General features: G+C 42.0%; 1 protein-coding gene across 8 annotated transcripts in view; it reads right to left on the reverse strand.

The window, feature by feature from the left end:
• The window catches only part of STARD13 (StAR related lipid transfer domain containing 13), a 309,280-nt gene that overhangs the window by 68,348 nt on the left and 223,839 nt on the right, over positions 1 to 17,093 (reverse strand). Inside the window, exon 1 of one of the 8 annotated variants that reach the window (XM_075084997.1) lies at positions 10,666 to 10,900. The exons of the other annotated variants lie outside the window; for them this stretch is intronic. The gene's annotated coding sequence lies outside the window, so the exon portion shown is untranslated. Of the gene's footprint in view, positions 1 to 10,665; positions 10,901 to 17,093 lie in introns of those variants that run through there. 8 annotated transcript variants of the gene reach the window in all.

The raw sequence follows: 17,093 nt of genomic DNA on the forward strand, positions 1-17,093 counted from the left end.
CAGTCAAATCTGATGGGGGGCCAGGTCTCAAAGATACTATGTTTTAGAAAAGCTGGTGCTGGGTTGAGAAAGGTGTACAAATTAGTATTCCAGTAAGGGAAAGGCATTTGTGGGGTGACCCATTATCCATGCTGAGAAGCAGCAGACAGTTGGCTAAAGAGTACAGAGCACTCTGAATCAGCCACAGCCTACATACCACTTTCCCGACAAATATTTAAGGGATGGGAGAGAGGTCTGGGGAGCGGCATGGAAGAGGGGAAGTAAGGACTTGATTTCAGTGAGGTGGGGGGAAGGAATCCAAATTCGTAGGAAACTAGGCTGCGCTGGTGCCAGTCCTCAGAAAGCAATTAATTTAGCTCAAATTTACAATATTCTCTAAGATGGGAATAAAGGTCAACCACTACTCATCATGGGGAAATGGGCTGCTCCAATTTTTGGCAGCTTCAGAGTGACTCATACAAGGAACATATCATTGCTGCATTCTTCGCCAGTGTTGCAGGACTGACTGCATAATGTCCTGACAGCATAATGCCCTCACATTGTCCCCACAGCCCTGTCCCTCCTACCGCTGCCTTCTTTAGTAACTCCAAAAGAAGATGCTGAGCGGCTGTGGCACTGAGTAGGAGCTCTGCAGCCTACCTCTGCTCTGAACTATGTACTTTCCCAGGTCCAAAAAAAGGTCCTAAAAGAGTCGTTTGCAAGAAAGGACCCTGGAGCACTGTATTTCTCAGTGCCACAGATCTACTAAGCTCTGTCACAAATGTCCGTAGAAGGGACAACCAAAAATGAGGAAATAATCATGCCTGTAGAAAACCATCAAGCAGCCAGCCGTTCCCTAAAATACACATCAAGTCCAGTCACTGGACACTCATCCTCTGTTCCACAAACCATGTCACAGCCAAAGGACGTACAAGGCAAACTTTGCACCAATACCAGCCAAAACCATGTAATGCATCTATGAGAACAAAGCTTTTACTTAGCACTTTTTGCCGTGCAAAGGGAGAAATTTGCACAAGGGTTACTATTATTTATATTTCATTACAAACCTCAGCCAAAACCAGAACCTTACAACAGTCACGGCTGCTCAAATGTTTAATGACAAACAAGCTGGTACCTTACAGAGTTTACAGTCCTCAAAGACAGGCAGAAAAAGAAAGGATAAGAAAAAAAAGCACGGAGACTTACGGATGGTCATCCTATGAAGGGAGGAATTTAGCTTCTCTGAGTTTAGCTTCTCTGAGATGTGAGCTCAGCCTACTCAGACTGAGTAGAGCCCAGGACCTCCTCTCTCTGGGGTGAGTGCTCTAATTCTTGGGTTATTATGCAAAAGGAAGATAAGTCACATCCATCTTCAAATGAGTAAATGGATCCCAACTGCGTGGAGGTACCAGCATTTATTTCTTATTGTTCCTCTATATTCCCAGTGGAAGAGGTATTTACTTGAATGAGGAGGACTGAATCATCCTCGGGTGAGTGGATGGATGGAGAGGGGAAACGGATCTCCCTCTGCAGGTCTTCGCTAGGCAACTGCTGCTCTCCTTAGACCATACAAGGAATTTCAGCAGCTATGACAAATGGACTGGACCATCTGCTTAACCCCAGGTACCTAAAAGCTTGAATTAAATGGACTGGGTTCTCCAGAAGACACAGGGCCTCTCCAGCAAATGCCAGTGTTTCTTTATTTTTCAGACAAATACCATGGTATTGCTAATTATAGTGGGGCTGACTTTCATCTGGAATAAATTAATGTTGCTGCTGCCAAAGACTGGCCCAGAAAATCCATGTAAAACTGCAGGATCTGTGCAAGAAAATGAGGCTCTGTGTTAGGTGGAGCCTTGTTGCTAGGAAGGCCTGTTGTTGAATGTTTCAATCCAAAAGATTAAAAACATGATTTCACATTACGGTCTCTGACTTAGCATGGTAAATAGCCTTCAAAACCACAATCTAGTAACAGTGCCTTTGTCCCTGCTTGCCATCAATAGCGGACTCTTTTCTCCTTTTTTTTCGAAGTTATCCACAAAAATAAAACAGGATAAAAACAGAAACCAAGCTTTTCATAATTTAATCTTTAAGACAGGGAACAGAAGAGTGTGGGTTTTCTCTGACTGTGGACTTCTTGTAATTTCACTGAAGATAAATATTTAGATAACAACCAATGGGATATTTAATTGTCAGGAACTATTATATTTAAAGAAAGTGCTAGAGATTTTCAGACTTGTTTTCCCATGTGTGTTGACAACCCATTCCCATCATTTACACTCTGTATGACATATAAATACAATCACTGCTATAATTTGTAAATTGTTAATATTAGGACTGTAGAGATGGCTATGCTTTCAGTTCTTCATAAAAAGGACAGCTTTTACATCAACATCTGGCTGAACGTCCATTTCTTTCCCATCCATTATTCGTACTCCTCCTCCTCCTCCTCGGCCTTCCTATTTTTTTCTTGTTGCTCTCCTGCTTGATTTGACTCCTGTGATACTCATAAACCATGAAACAAATAAACACAAGGGGAAAGGACAAAACCAAAAGCAGGAGGATATTTGGTAAATCTATGTGGACCTCTCCAGCTGTGCCAGGCAAAGGCACCAGCTGAACCAAGACACGATACCCTGCCTACCCTTTCCACTGTCTCCCCTGCTCGGTTTGTGTGAAAATGAACGGTCTTCAGGTCAGGCCCACCACTTCTTGTAAATGTGACCAGCACTCACAGAAATAGGACTGGCAATGGGACTATGGGTTCGTTAAGCACGACTGTCCTAAGTCAGCAGCTAACACTTAGACCTGACAAACCCACAATGCGTAGAACAAGAGTAAAAGATTCTTGAGTTTCAGGAGCTACTCTCAGTACTATTTCAGATTTACTCTTATTTGAGGGTGAGTTTTCCAAAGCTCAGCTTATCTAAGTGTAAAATAAATTCTATAATAATATTTAGTTAAAAGAGATCCTGTGAAGTATTTCTAATTGGAATTTGAAATCTCTGGAGGAAAACCACCATGCAGATCTAATAACTGGAACTGCATGGACAGAGTCTCCAGTTGGTTACCAGTGAAGCTACAGATAAGATACTAGGTTAACAGATACAGCAAAAGACCTTTCATAAGAAATGCATGTATCAGCAGATAAACTATTTAATTACTTTATCAGCATGCATTTGTCAAATTTCATTGGGTTTTGTGTATAGCCACAGAAACACCTCCAAAAATATCAAAAGAATGCTATTTCTCATATCAGAAAAACAAATTTACTCAGAGAATAAGAAAATTAAACCACTTCTCACAAAGAAAAATGAACTTGTAGGATGATGCAGCTCTGAAACAAATTACATATATTCTACTAATCAATAAAATACAGTTGCCAAGGCAACACTGACATCAGAAAGTGAAATACAGAGGTCCGTCTTACATAAACACATACACATACCAATATGTTATGTGAACTTTTGCAATCTAGCAGTGACTTCAAGGAAAAATATGTTTTTACAAAAGAGCACATATTTTCCCAGGCTTGATAGATTCTTGTGTAAGAGCTTTTATGAGATTTTAGACAAGTTGTATTTTGTTTGGTAGCCTTTGTTCTTTTTCTTGTTTTTTTCTTACAGGAAACAAAGAAATGTTGGGAAAAAATTGCTTTCAATGAAAATTAATTCTTGCTATTAAAGTGACTTAAAACACTGACAACTCAATGGGGGAAGAAACTCTACCGAAGCATTTGAATATTGATCCTGAACATAGTTAAGACTAAAAAGTTTGATTTTGTACATCCTATTTGTATTATATTATGCAGATCTCAAGGGACAAATTCTGAGTACCAAGACTGTAAAAAAGAAAGGATTTTTTTGCACAGTACTTACAATTCTCATTATATGTGCCTTTAACCTGAAGGCTCAGTTCTGCTGCCTTATTCCACAACGATTATAATCCCACTGAGCTGAGTGCAGCGAATCACAGAGCGAGATGCTATTGAGCATGACTATAGGTGATACCAGCCAGCCCCTTCTAATCTCTGATTTTGTATTTAATTTGAATAGTTCATTAAATTATTTCATAGCTCACTACCAGAGCCTCTCAGTACAAACATAGGTTGCTGGTGCAGGCTGCTTCTTTCACTGTAGCTAAATAAAGCCCAGGTTTCCCAGTGACGTTCACAACTCCTCGCCCCTTTTTGCAAAAACCATGGACAATACCCGCTGGTCACAGGATAACCACCTCATGGCTCCCTAAATTACTGCTCATGTTTCACCCACCTGCGTGCTCAGCCACCTGGAGCTGGCAGATATTTTCCTAACTTGGATGCCATAGCAACCAGGGCTGAGGAATTAAGGCAGAACTATAGCTGTCTATTGAATTTGCTCTGGAAGCTCGGGTGGGCAATATGAATGTAATATAAATAAATAATATGAAGCATGAGGGTGTTCACTGCTGCCTTAAAGGTCTGCCAGCATGCTCATTATCAGTACCAGGCTTTCAAGACTATTTTCTGAAAGAGGATTTTTAACCAATTTTTAAAAAATGAACTGGTTTAGCTCGTTCAGCACCCAAGTTCACTGAAAAACTCCAATGAAGATATCCCACTGAGATCTGGGTCAGTCTCCTAATTTTCAGTTTAGTTAAAAAGTGAAGCTAACTCATTATGCAGCTGTCTGAAATGTTCTTGTCATGACAAACTCGTGGTGTTTTTACAAAGAACTGAGAATATGGGATGGTATTTTCAGGTATGTATAAGCAATTACAGTCCAAACAAAATAGTGTCTTCATTCCTCATTGGGTTAAGTGATGAAAAGACTGAATACTATGTGTGATTTGATTACCTCTTCTATTAATTTGGATATATACATGAGACATGTTTCTACAGGCCTATGGAGATTTAATGCACTATGTAAGTGCTAAATATTAACATACATCCATATTTTGAATTCAGTGGCTCAGAAGCACAAGACGAGAGGTACCCATCATTGCGCCTGTATCTACCACATTTGCTCCTGGTCATCTGTGTGCATATTCCTGCAAACCAAGTTAATACAACAGAGCTGCCCAAGTTAGTCATTAGCCACTGGTGGAGGGATGTGACAAATTAACATCTCCTGAGCAAACAATTTGCTAAATCCTTCTCTGACAAGCAAGGACCCATGCCCTGCTCTAGGCGTACCAGCTGGGACACACAGACACACGAGAGACAGAGGGAAGGAGTAATGCCTGGATTCTATGCTCTGCTGCGCTGAAAAAGAAGATGCAGATGTGCTTTTTGGAGTTGAGGTTTAGGGTGCAGATATGGGGATCCCAGGAACATGGGTGGCACAGAGTAGGTGCAAGCTCCAAATATTTCCCCAAAACTAAGCCAGGTGGGACTACGTTGTGACTTTTCAACTGCACGTCAGTGCTTATGGCTGGCAAAGGACTGCCGTTCACAGTTTTCATCCCTGTTCAAACCCTGTGTAACAAGTGCTATAGCAAATAGCACTCCTATTTGCTCCAAAGTCACCCCCAAATGGACAGGTCATTTCATACAGAATAGCTAAGTCCAGCTTTCGTTCCTCCTAGCAGTGCTCCATGAAGATGCTCCAGCCACCAACCCTCCTGCAGGACCACTGGTTCCCATTCACCTTCTGCCCAAATTGTTGGCTGTCTTGGCAGATTTCAAGAACTGAGAGAGCCCTAACCAGTGATTTCACAAGACCTCCCATTTCATTTGTAATTCAGTAACTCAGTTTGACCTTTAAGAGACAGCTACCACTGTTTTTACCTGTAGGTGGAAGACCATCTCCACAAAAGTTCCCTCAGTCAATCCTTTGCTTTTGTCTATAATGTCCAGAGATTTAACAGGAGCTTTTATGTTACACAGGATAATTATGTTTTACCGAATCTACTTGACTTCAAAAGCATGAATAAATCAACAAACCAGAGGTAATTAAGGAACAAAACAATGTTAAGGGCTTGATTTAAATACGCAAACCCCAGAACATTCAGGACTCAACCTCGGCCCATCCTGTCTGTCCCTCTGTGCAAAAATGTTTTTCAAACAGTGAGGGAGCTTAGCTCGTCTGGATGTGTTCAGTGGATGGAAACTGGATTTAATGTAGCTCTCCTGGCTTTTATCTGCTTAAATCAGAATCCTATTATTATTGTGACTTTACAATTACTTAATTAAGGCAATGTCCTAGCCAAAAAAAAATTGCCTGGGTGGCCTATTATACCCCCATATTTTTAATGAGGTGTCCTTTCTGCTAAGTTCAAGAAATCAAGCTTGATAGCTAGATTTGGGTGGGAGTTTTGCTTGTGAGGATTATGAGTACATTACAAGCAAAGCCTACTTGATGTATACATAATTTTTTACCAAAGGTACAAAACAAGTAGCCATCAACTTAATGCCACTTAATGCTGAAGGCTTTAACGGGTCACATAAAGTCACCCTTTTTATGGGACAGCAAAAATTCATGATTCTAGGTTAGGGTTATAAATGAATAAGTAAAGCACTTATGCATTGCATTCAGTTGGCCCCTACTCCGAACTCATTTAATACATAACAGTTTTACTGTTGCTGCATGTCCTGCACAGACATTCAGTGGGAGGTTTTATAATGTTCCACAGCCTACAAAGGCCCCTTCTTTTTTTAAAATCTAATTTTCTGTTTTTAACAATATCTGATAAAAAAACAAGAGGCAGCTGCTACCACCCAGCCTATGCTTGTCATGTTCTATATTGCAAAATACAAAAAAAGACAAAATGTATTAAAAAGTGGGATAATGTGCAATGTGTGTAAAATATGTTCTGAGATGTTTTACCTGAAAGAAGTAGCACACTCAGGAAGGCACCTTTGTGGTGGCCACATGCAGGATGTTTCCAGGTAGGGAAGAGACCTTAGAGATGACGTATAAAAACGCAGGGTCGGTATGGGCAGTAGCCAAAATGGCTGGAGCCTGAGCACACCATCCTACAAATCCTTACAGAATAGGAAGGGTCAGGGGCTGGCAGTCCCCAGATGTGCTCCAAATGACCAGGAGAATGCAGTCCATTGGACGAAAAAACAAGTTTGTATCAGCTTAGACCACTTTTTTCCCCTCCTGCCCAAATGCAAGATTAAAAGGAAGACACTGGACTGGATCTGTTTACCAGCACTATCTCACTAAAAGTTGCCTCAGTGAGGAAGACAGTCCCCCCCAAGGACCCCATGATAAAGGCAGATCATCTAAAAAACTCACCAGGGCATTAGATTTGCTCTGTGCCATAGGGCAGCTTAGTGGCATACAGAAGGAAAAGAACTGGTACCTTCACCCGAAACCCATGGCACTACCCTCTTCCCTCTTAAATTAGATCTACCAAAGAGCACGAAAGGCACAAACTCAATTAGTAAGGGCAAAACCTGCTACCCCTCTGGGAAAGTCCCAACAAGAAACCATTCTGTGGGCCGATAAACCAAACATGTAGTGGCTGAAAATGAGGTTAAAAAAATAAATTAGAAAAGGTTATGATTAATCTAAGTTCCTGTAAACTTCTAATCACAGGTCAACACAGGAGTAACAGAGATTTCTGATAGCCATAAGCACTGGCTCAACAAATAGACATAGAAAATAAGTGTGCATCAAGGCAGCATGACGAGCAGTGAAGCCAAAGAACCGTAGTGGGCTGAATGACACCGCAGGGCAATACTACAGGATGCTGTTCAGAAAGGAGGTGATGCTGGGTTTATTCTTGGGATACTGTTTAAGCACAGTGCTTAATAGCTCCCACCAATGTGATAAAAATACTTGATAAATATGTGAAGCTTCCTCAGAAGCTGGGGTAAAGTAGATCTTTCTTTCTTTCTTTCTTTCTTTCTTTCTTTCTTTCTTTCTTTCTTTCTTTCTTTCTTTCTTTCTTTCTTTCTTTCTTTCTTTCTTTCTTTCTTTCTTTCTTTCTTTCTTTCTTCCTTTCTTCCTTTCTTCCTTTCTTCCTTTCTTCCTTCCTTCCTTTCTTCCTTCCTTCCTTCCTTCCTTCCTTCCTTCCTTCCTTCCTTCCTTCCTTCCTTCCTTCCTTCCTTCCTTCCTTCCTTCCTTCCTTCCTTCCTTCCTTCCTTCCTTCCTTCCTTTCTTCCTTTCCTCCTTCCTTCCTTCCTTCCTTCCTTCCTTCCTTCCTTCCTTCCTTCCTTCCTTCCTTCCTTCCTTCCTTCCTTCCTTCCTTCCTTCCTTCCTTCCTTTCTTCCTTCCTTTCTTCCTTCCTTTCTTCCTTCCTTCCTTCTTTCCTCCTTCCTTCCTTCCTTCCTTCCTTCCTTCCTTCCTTCCTTCCTTCCTTCCTTCCTTCCTTCCTTCCTTCCTTCCTTCCTTCCTTCCTTCCTTCCTTCCTTCCTTCCTTCCTTCCTTCCTTCCTTCCTTCCTTCCTTCCTTCCTTCCTTCCTTCCTTCCTTCCTTCCTTCCTTCCTTCCTTCCTTCCTTCCTTCCCCACTCTGTCAATTAAGAATGTCTTGACTGTACTAAGTGATTATGTCTGGGAAACTAGATGTGATGGGAGAGACACAATATTTTTCCCTTTCTGCATGTTTGTTACATGACCCTGCACTGGACTTGGCATTGTTAGCATTAGTAGAGGACCCTGTGAAGAGTCTGAAGGGTACAAAAAAAAGTAGTATTGTCAATTGAAAAATCCATTTTCTCCCATTTTTGTTAAACCTCAACACAGTAGCAGTGTATAGGCTAGGACACATATGTCTCCACTCTTGTTTCATCATATGAAAATGTTGGCACTGATTCCCTGCAACATGAAAGCAAATGTCTGTAGATATGCCTGGTATATAACAAGTGACTGTCATGCCATGATATGAGACTAATTGATTTGAAGGCAAACACCTAGACAGACAGGCAGGCAGAGCACACACGAAAATAACAGTAAGGTAAAGGAAAAATACTTATGTACAACATATCCCGGTTGTCTCTACTGCGTTTGACAAGCTCTTTATTCTTTATAAACAAAGAAACACCAGGAATTGTGGCTATTTTAGCAACAAACGTCAGAAGAAAACTGTATCATCATCTTAGCATACAGACCTTGTGCCAAAGTGGGATGAGTTATTTCAGCAAGCACTGCACACTGAAAACAGACTTTTCCCCCAGACTTTTCATAAATTCTTTCCTGTCTTTTCAATAATAGTGCCAAGCCAATGGCAGGCTACCGAGACCTGTACCCATTTCTGTCCATTCTGTTTCAGACCTCTGTAAATCATAATTTCCAAAATGTGCCTGGCACTAGTGGAAGCAGAACCTGCAACTTTCAGCTCACTGAGACTCAGAAGAAAGAAGCAAACCTCTGACTGTGTGTAGTAGCAAAAGCAGCAACAGGACATACCGGACTGCCCAGCACAGTCTGGTCCCCTCAAAAGGTGCCAACAACCCTAACCAGAACAGGATGTTGGGATAATGTAAAGAATTCACTTTTTTTTTTCCCCCCGGTTGTCCCCGCCATCAGTCACCGTGCCCCCTCCCCCTAAATAAATGAAATCAATCAGCAGGGATTTCTGTAAAATACATAAAACAGTCATCTTCCAGACTCTACCAGAAGATAAATGGTTCCAGACATTGGACTGCAGCCATTTTCCCACAAATGCTACAGTGTTTTGTCATCCATATTGGGCCATAACAGTGAGTGGGTTTTGTTTTGTTGGTGTCCCCCCCCCCAATCAGCAGCCAATGCTTCTGCTTCTAACTCGTACATTAAAACCACTACAACAAGAGTAATTTTTCTGTACAATTCATAATAGAAGAGTTTCATTCCCAGTAATACAGTCTGGGGTCTTGTACAGAACTTTGACACTTCTCTGCTACAGCTAATATCACCTTATCACTCCCAGCTGGAGTTTCACAAACCTTTTTGGGATCAAAGCATATTGCCCCAAATACAAGCCATTGAACTGAAACATGCATGAAACTATGAGCAGCACAAACCTTATCTAAGAACCTGCTAACAAGAAATAATAGGATTGCTTACAATATCTCATGCTAGATTTTGTGCTAGTTTCAAAGAAGGATACAAATATATGACAAAAGATGCATCACAATATGAGTTTACAATTAATTTTAACGTATTTTAAAGCAAGTCCTTAATGATCTGTTAACATAAAATGCACTTTGGAAAGAACCATGGGGCTTTTTCATCATTAAGAAATGTGCAACCATATTCTATCCTTAATTAAATCAGGAGTAATTTTATTAACTGCAGTAGACTTAAACCTGACTTACATCAGTGTAAGTGAGGGTAATATTTAGCCCCGGGGTGTTTATACACTGTAGTTCCAGTTAGTTTAGATCTATTTGGGTGGGAACTCCTTTCCCCTTTCCAGAAAAAATATTCTTGCCTACCCTTTTTCACCTCACAACTGGGGCCAAAGCAGTCTTTTCTTCTAAGATATTTTTCAGAAAGGTTATGAACAAATCTTATCCTCGTCAGGAGATGACCTTATTAAACAAAACCACCCTCCAAAGTGATGGACACCAGCAGTTTTAAAGTTTGTTTACAAGTTTTGAAACAAGCCACCTCAAACAGATAAGCTTATTTACATCTTAAAAATAAATAACAAACTTTAAGTAAAAGCTATTTTTTAAAGGAGCTACTTAAGTCTGTTTTCAAAGCTGAAAAGCCCTTCCAAACAGTACTAGCTGCTGTATTAAACATCCCTGCTACAGTATAGAAACTTACTGTCCACAGATATCCTTGGGCTTCACTGTACCTTTGAACCAAAATCACTTTCTTCTGTACTTCATCTTCTGCTCGCTTGAAATCTGATTCCCAGTTTCTGACAGATGGCTCCTCTGTCACCAAGTGCTGTTTCCGCCTCCTTATCGCTGCCAGCTAATACTTCCACGATGCTTAGCTGTTGTCTGCGGAGCTGTGCTCTACATCATTTCTACCCTGATCAATGCTCTGCTTGGTTTTAGGTTGGTTTCTAGTCCCGCCTCCTGCTCTTGAAGAAATGAAAACTCACAGCTGGATTTTCTATAAATCATCCCTTTTAACAGTGGCTGAGCAAGTATGGCAAATACTACAGCTAAGACCTGCTGCTCTATTTGAAACTTCAAAAACAACTCCTCGTCTTAATGATGCACACATGAAAGTTAATCATGTACTAAAATCACTAATACTGAAAAATAGTGGCCAGATAATTGTGACCTTCAGGGCTTAGAAGCTGATTAATGTAATACAAAACTCCTCTCTGTTCCACAGGGGGAATATGGTAAAACATACTGCCTCAGTGAACTGCTTTATATAATGTTTCGCTTTGAACAGGAGCTTGTCATTCTTACAAAGATAAATTTACATTTGCAATACGGAGGTTTTTGACAGACTAACCCAGCATACATACTGTTTAGGCTAGCAGCCCTAAGCTTGAAAGAGCCTTTACCATCATAGCAGCTCTTTTGAAGTGTGGGCAGGAAATATTTTTATTTTCTGCACAGCACTGAATGCACTACACAGCGTTGAACTCATTATCATGTTTAACAAAGCGTGGAGTATAAAAGCAAGGTGGTACCATAAAACCAGCGCTACGAACTTTGTTCCCAAGAGCAGAGCAAAACAGAGCCGAGTTTCTGTAAACTGTAAATTGTTTCAATCCTCCACCCTCCAGATCTTCTTAAGCAACTGTGCTGTGGGAATTAAAAATGACTGGGCAAATCTGGATATAGTCTGAATGGGATGCAAAATCCTGGGGTTCTTGGGTTTTTCTAAGGTGAGAGCCGCACCCCAGCTGAAAGTGTTGGCAGGGCTTTTTTCCTTCTGACTGACGGTTAAAGCTGTCGCCTTCTTCACTAACAGCTGGTGACGTCCCAGTGGCACACAGGGCCGCCCAACCACTGCCCATGGCTGGTTCAGCTGGGGACCGCTGAAGAGCAGCCAAGCTCAGTCAAGGACTCCTCAGGTTTTAACTCCACCAGCAGCTCAGGGAAGGGTGCAAGAGCTGGAGCGGCTTTTCCCCAGGTGTGCCGCTCGGCTCCCAGCAAGCAGGGACCTGGGGGCTTCCCTGGCCAGCTGCTGGAGCTGGACAACTCCATCACTAGCCTTGTATGAGTGGATCTCACCCTTTTTTGAAGTCTCTTCGGCCCAACCCTAAAGCATTCCAAAAACGTAGTGGAAAAACATGAAAAAAAGCACTTCTGTCTACTTACACTGACTCTCTAACGACTTCATTACACACCCAGCCATTCTCACAAGTTCAGTTTTTCCATACGATAGATGACTTCATGAGCCCTGTCAGATCCCATTTAATCTTTTTTTTTTCTTTTTTTTTTTAAAGCTAAAGAATCTAATCTGTTTCGTGCCAGGGTGGTCAGCCCATCTTTGTACATACTACTGCTCCCACAAATGGGCCGTTAGCCCTTTAGTTCACATGGTAGAAGCTGATGTTACAGTACCCCAGCTCAAGCCCTCCTCCCAGCCTGTGACTGCTATTTGTGGAAATAGGAAATATTTCGATTTTCTTCGCTTACAATTCTGCAGACAGTGACTGAGGACAGTCAGCTGCCATCCTGCAATCTGACAGCTCTCCTCAACCTCCGCATGAGTGGCCTGCACACAAGAATTTGAAAAAAACTACACCAGACAAATTTCCAAATGGTTACTAGCCAGGTAGCCTAGAAGAAAGCAGTATGGATTAAGTAGCCAGGAGTGCTCTGAGCTGAGGGCAGCACCGCTCTGATGCAGCTACTACTCTTTTAATCAGCAGCCATAAGACATAGGTCCTGGGCCCCCATCCAAGCAGCTATGACTCAGATTTGAAGTGCTGCAATGACAGTGCTCTCCTATGGATGCACTGGTTGATCGGTGCCAGTTACTTGATGATGGAGAGTGAAACGAGCATGGGAGAAGCACCATCCCTGTAGTTGATTCAAATATGTAATGGCAAACACAGTTAATCTGCTTTCCAGGTGCTGCTGCCAATTCAATACTTATCAGCTGTCAAAAAAACCCACAACTGATTAAAATTGCTTGCTTGACCTTTAAAATGTACTTGAAAATCCATGAGACCAATCAGTGGTACATACCCATTTGAATAATAACAGAATTTTGAATCTCTAGCAAAAGCTGTAAGAGAATATTAAAGGCTCAATACCACAGTATGACATGCATTAGATAAAGCCAGAATGGGAATCTTCCAAGGACTTTTACAGAGCATTTTGTCTACTGCCTGGAGTAATATTTATGGCACACAGGGCAAGATTTGTTCTTTCTCTGTCCTGAGGCTGTTGACCATCTGAATAACAAGAAAAAAAACCTTGCTGCAGGTGAAAAGAGATGTATTTACTCTACATCGTCCTCCATATGCTTTGGTTCCAGGCAGTGCACTGCATTCCTTAGGAATGAATGGGAAGATCTGCTCCCACCAATAGTGAGCATTCAGTTCACAGGCTCAGACTAGAGGAAATCCACAATCAATAGAACAGCAAAATGTGGTAGCATAGATCTTGGTTTATCAGGACTGTTTTCCTCTGCAAATCTTCTACCGGGCCACACTACATGCTAATTGTGAACACAGCCCTACAGTAGCCCAGTATGGCTGAACACAAGATGGCTACGGAATGAGCTCATGTCCTGGGAGCCAAATCGTCTGCACTGCTTATCTGCAAGCTATTTGCTGGTTCTCTCTGTCTCTGCTTTGGACCACTCCAACTAACCGCCTAAGCAGTGTGAACATGAGTCAGTCTATGTGCCCCAGCTGTGGGACCCCTGACCCTTCTTGGTTTGGTAGTATATATGTTGCCCTAGGGATGAAGGACAGTAGGATAGTTCCTCCTGTCACTGTTGTGCAGATACTGCAGCCCTCACTTACACCTCACCTGGAAATAGTCGTGAGATCTGCTGAGACTGGATACCAGATCTGACTGCCATAAAAAATCTGAGAGTACTTCCCAAACTATGACTCCATAGGTCATGTACAAGAGGTCATGTGTTGCTAATTAGTTTCGTTATCATTTTTAAAAAAAAAGCTTAGAAAATGCCATATGAAGTGAAAGACTTGGAGACATACAGATTTATTCAATTGGTAGGATGTTCCCTTGCCCAGGTGTTCAACAGGCAAGAAAGCTCTGTTGGGGAAGACCTTAGGGTGCCATACAGATCTTCATTTGGGCCTTCTGGCCTGTAGCCTCTCCCTCTGCTGACACTTGGGGAATCACCAGAAGAAACATAAGCAAACATTTTGGTGGGTGGATTTTTGCCAGAGAAAGACCTTTCACCTTGATGTAAAACCTCCTTTGCAAGGAGCTAGGACTCCATCCAAGGACCTTCAGCACTCACAGACCCTGTGATGAAAGTATGGCAGAGGGAGCAACAGCAGAGCTCGAGGAGCTCTGGTGAAAGTCTGCCCTGCCTTGTCCTTAAAAAAGCTGCTTCATAAAATCACAGAGCCCTGGAGTAATTCAGGTTAGAAAGGTCCCCAGGAGGTCTCAAATCCAACAGTCCCTTTGGTCTTTGGCCCTGCCGAAACACTGAGTTCACAAATAGTTTCAGCTCCCACAGCTGCACTGGGGGGAAGGAGGAGGAATAAATTACTTGCCATTTTCCCTCAGCAACTTGTAAATAGAAAAGATCAACCTTCTTAATGCAACCAGAATGGCTATGCCTGCCTGGCCCTGGACTCTTTTCAGGAGTTGAACAAATTTAGTATGTCAAACTTTCTACCATGAGGCTGTTGGTAGAAAAGTTTTAATAGTTTAAAGGCACACTGACTGCAGTGTATTTCCTTATAATGTGGTAAACAGAATTATTAAAAATCTTATATTTTGCATCTTGAAACTCTTAAGATACTCAAGAACACATTATTTCTTCTTACTGTCAGAGTTTGCTTTGCTAAGACAGCATGCAGGAGCTGCTAGGTATATTTGGAAACACTTTGAACCCCCTGAGAAGCAGCAGCAGATCTGAGGACACTGCTGGAAGGATGAGCAAGATGAAGATGCTCATCTATGAAGATAAGTACTTGTGTCTCCTAACATCTCTTCTCCCCTGCTGCTCTGCAGCCTTGCTCCTCTGGTGGTCATGATTTCCATTTTCAGCTGAAACTTAGTCACAAGTGGGCTACACTGTCCTCCAGCTCAAAGGCTGTTTTCCCCTCATCAGTGTTTACCGTCCACTTGCAGGCAATGAGAGCAGCCGTGTTCTGCCTGCAGACAGGAAACTAAAACACAGCCACTGTTTCAGTCTTCTTTGATAAAATAAGCCATTTCCCCTCTAACAGCTTTTCTGAATTCACCAATGCAAGCTGAATGGGGGCTGGATGGTGGGGAACAAGAACTGAGCACAGTATTGCAGATAGGGCCACATGCGCCGTGTACTCACCTCTCCTGTGGAAATACATTGCCTTACCGAGCCAACGGCCGGGCTGCCTTGCCAGGCCACGTTTTGGGAGCGACTTGCAATTGTTCTCCAGTCTGCAAACACTTTCAAGCCTTTGATCTACTCCGTCACTCCCAACTGCCAGCCTCCCAGATTATGCCAGTATTTCCTGCTGCTATCCTCTAATCATGGTACCAGGCCACTGATAACCATCGTACAACTGCAAACAGAGCTGCCCACAGAGGCACGGCACATGGAGCCAGTGCCCCACCACTTGCTGCTTCCCCTTCATCCTGTTTTATTATCGCACGCCCTGTGCTAACCCTGGCAGACTCTGGAAGGTTTTTTTTTGTGCTACTAGGACCAGACAAACCCCATCTTCAGGTTTCCCCTACAAACATACTCATATGTTTTCCTAAAGACTATGAAATTTCTAGAAGTTACAGAGAGGAGGGAACATAAAGTGCAGGGTAACATGGATATGCTTTCAGCAAAAAAGACAAGGAGAAAGGAAAAATAATAGCCAGGTTATTACTATTTGAAACTCTGCATCAGAATGGATATTTCAAGGCAAAATCAAAAGAAAAAAGTGACTTGAAAACTTCCCATCTAAAGCAGAAAATCGTTACGATAATATGTTGAGTGGGAATTTTTTTCTCAAGCAGTTTTCATGCAGCAGATACTCTTACCTGATTGCCATTTCCCAAAGGGATCCTGAACTATTTGTCATTCATTTACTATTGTGGTGGTTACGTAAAGTAGGACAGTTGTACTATCTCCACCTGATGAGAAAGCCATACTTTTGCATTTTAATATAAAACACATTCTTTGAAAGACACAAATATGTATTACCTAACTTATTTTTTCAGCAAAACCTCTCTCTTTTTTACTTGGTACTCCCTTAGATTTTCATAGTGTTTCTCCTGCTGGAAAACCTCTGGAGCTTACATGGCATATCTCTGTGTCACATGTGTTCCCTTTAATAGCCAATATAAATGTTTTTCAACTCTAAACTCTACAGCTTGAGTCTCACTTATGAAAGTCAAGCAGCACCTCTCTGCTTTACTCATCACACGACCAAACAACTGCTGATCTACCCACTTGCCTTGCTGCAAAGCAGGGGCTCCCAGAACCCAGTCCAAAGCAGTTTGCTTTGGTTTGATGAAACTGGGTGATAAATCCCATTCTGATTCCCAAGTCTTCAGAAAGCTCTGTTCCTTGGTATTTTTCCGTTCTCACCGACCAGCAGTGCCATGCTCGATTCAGTGGCAACTCCTCCTTGCCTCTCTGCTCCCGCAGGCTGGGACCTGGGAGAGTGTGGCCATACACTCCTGATAAATTATCCTGTGGGACAATGCATCTCCAGGGGCCTAAAAATGGCACTTACTGCACTTCAATGACTGGAGCTCTGTTAACATGAGGTTCAGTTCATGCATGGCAGAAGCACGGTATTTCATTAGTTTGTTCGAATGCTTCAAAGAGCTCAGAAATAAAAATTCTTGGAATTGCTGCATGAGTCAAACTTTTTTAAAAGTTTGTATTAAAATGTGAATTACTGGCCTGCTTCAGGGGAGGAAAATAAAAATCTTATTTTCAGCAAAAAGTTAATTGGGTGTCCTGAAAATCAGTAATTAAAACCACCACTAACAGACAATAATCATCTGGAGTGCTAATTTCCTTCTGTACATAAAAGGCTTAAAAAGGACAGCGTAAGAGAGAAAAGTTCAGCATCAGCATTTGCCTCAAGACCCAGTGCACCCAGGGACTGGCTCAGGATCCCTCCTGCAGGGAAATGA

This window comes from Phalacrocorax aristotelis, chromosome 1 (genome assembly GCF_949628215.1).
Source record: "Phalacrocorax aristotelis chromosome 1, bGulAri2.1, whole genome shotgun sequence".
NCBI classification, from domain to species: Eukaryota; Metazoa; Chordata; class Aves; order Suliformes; family Phalacrocoracidae; genus Phalacrocorax; species Phalacrocorax aristotelis.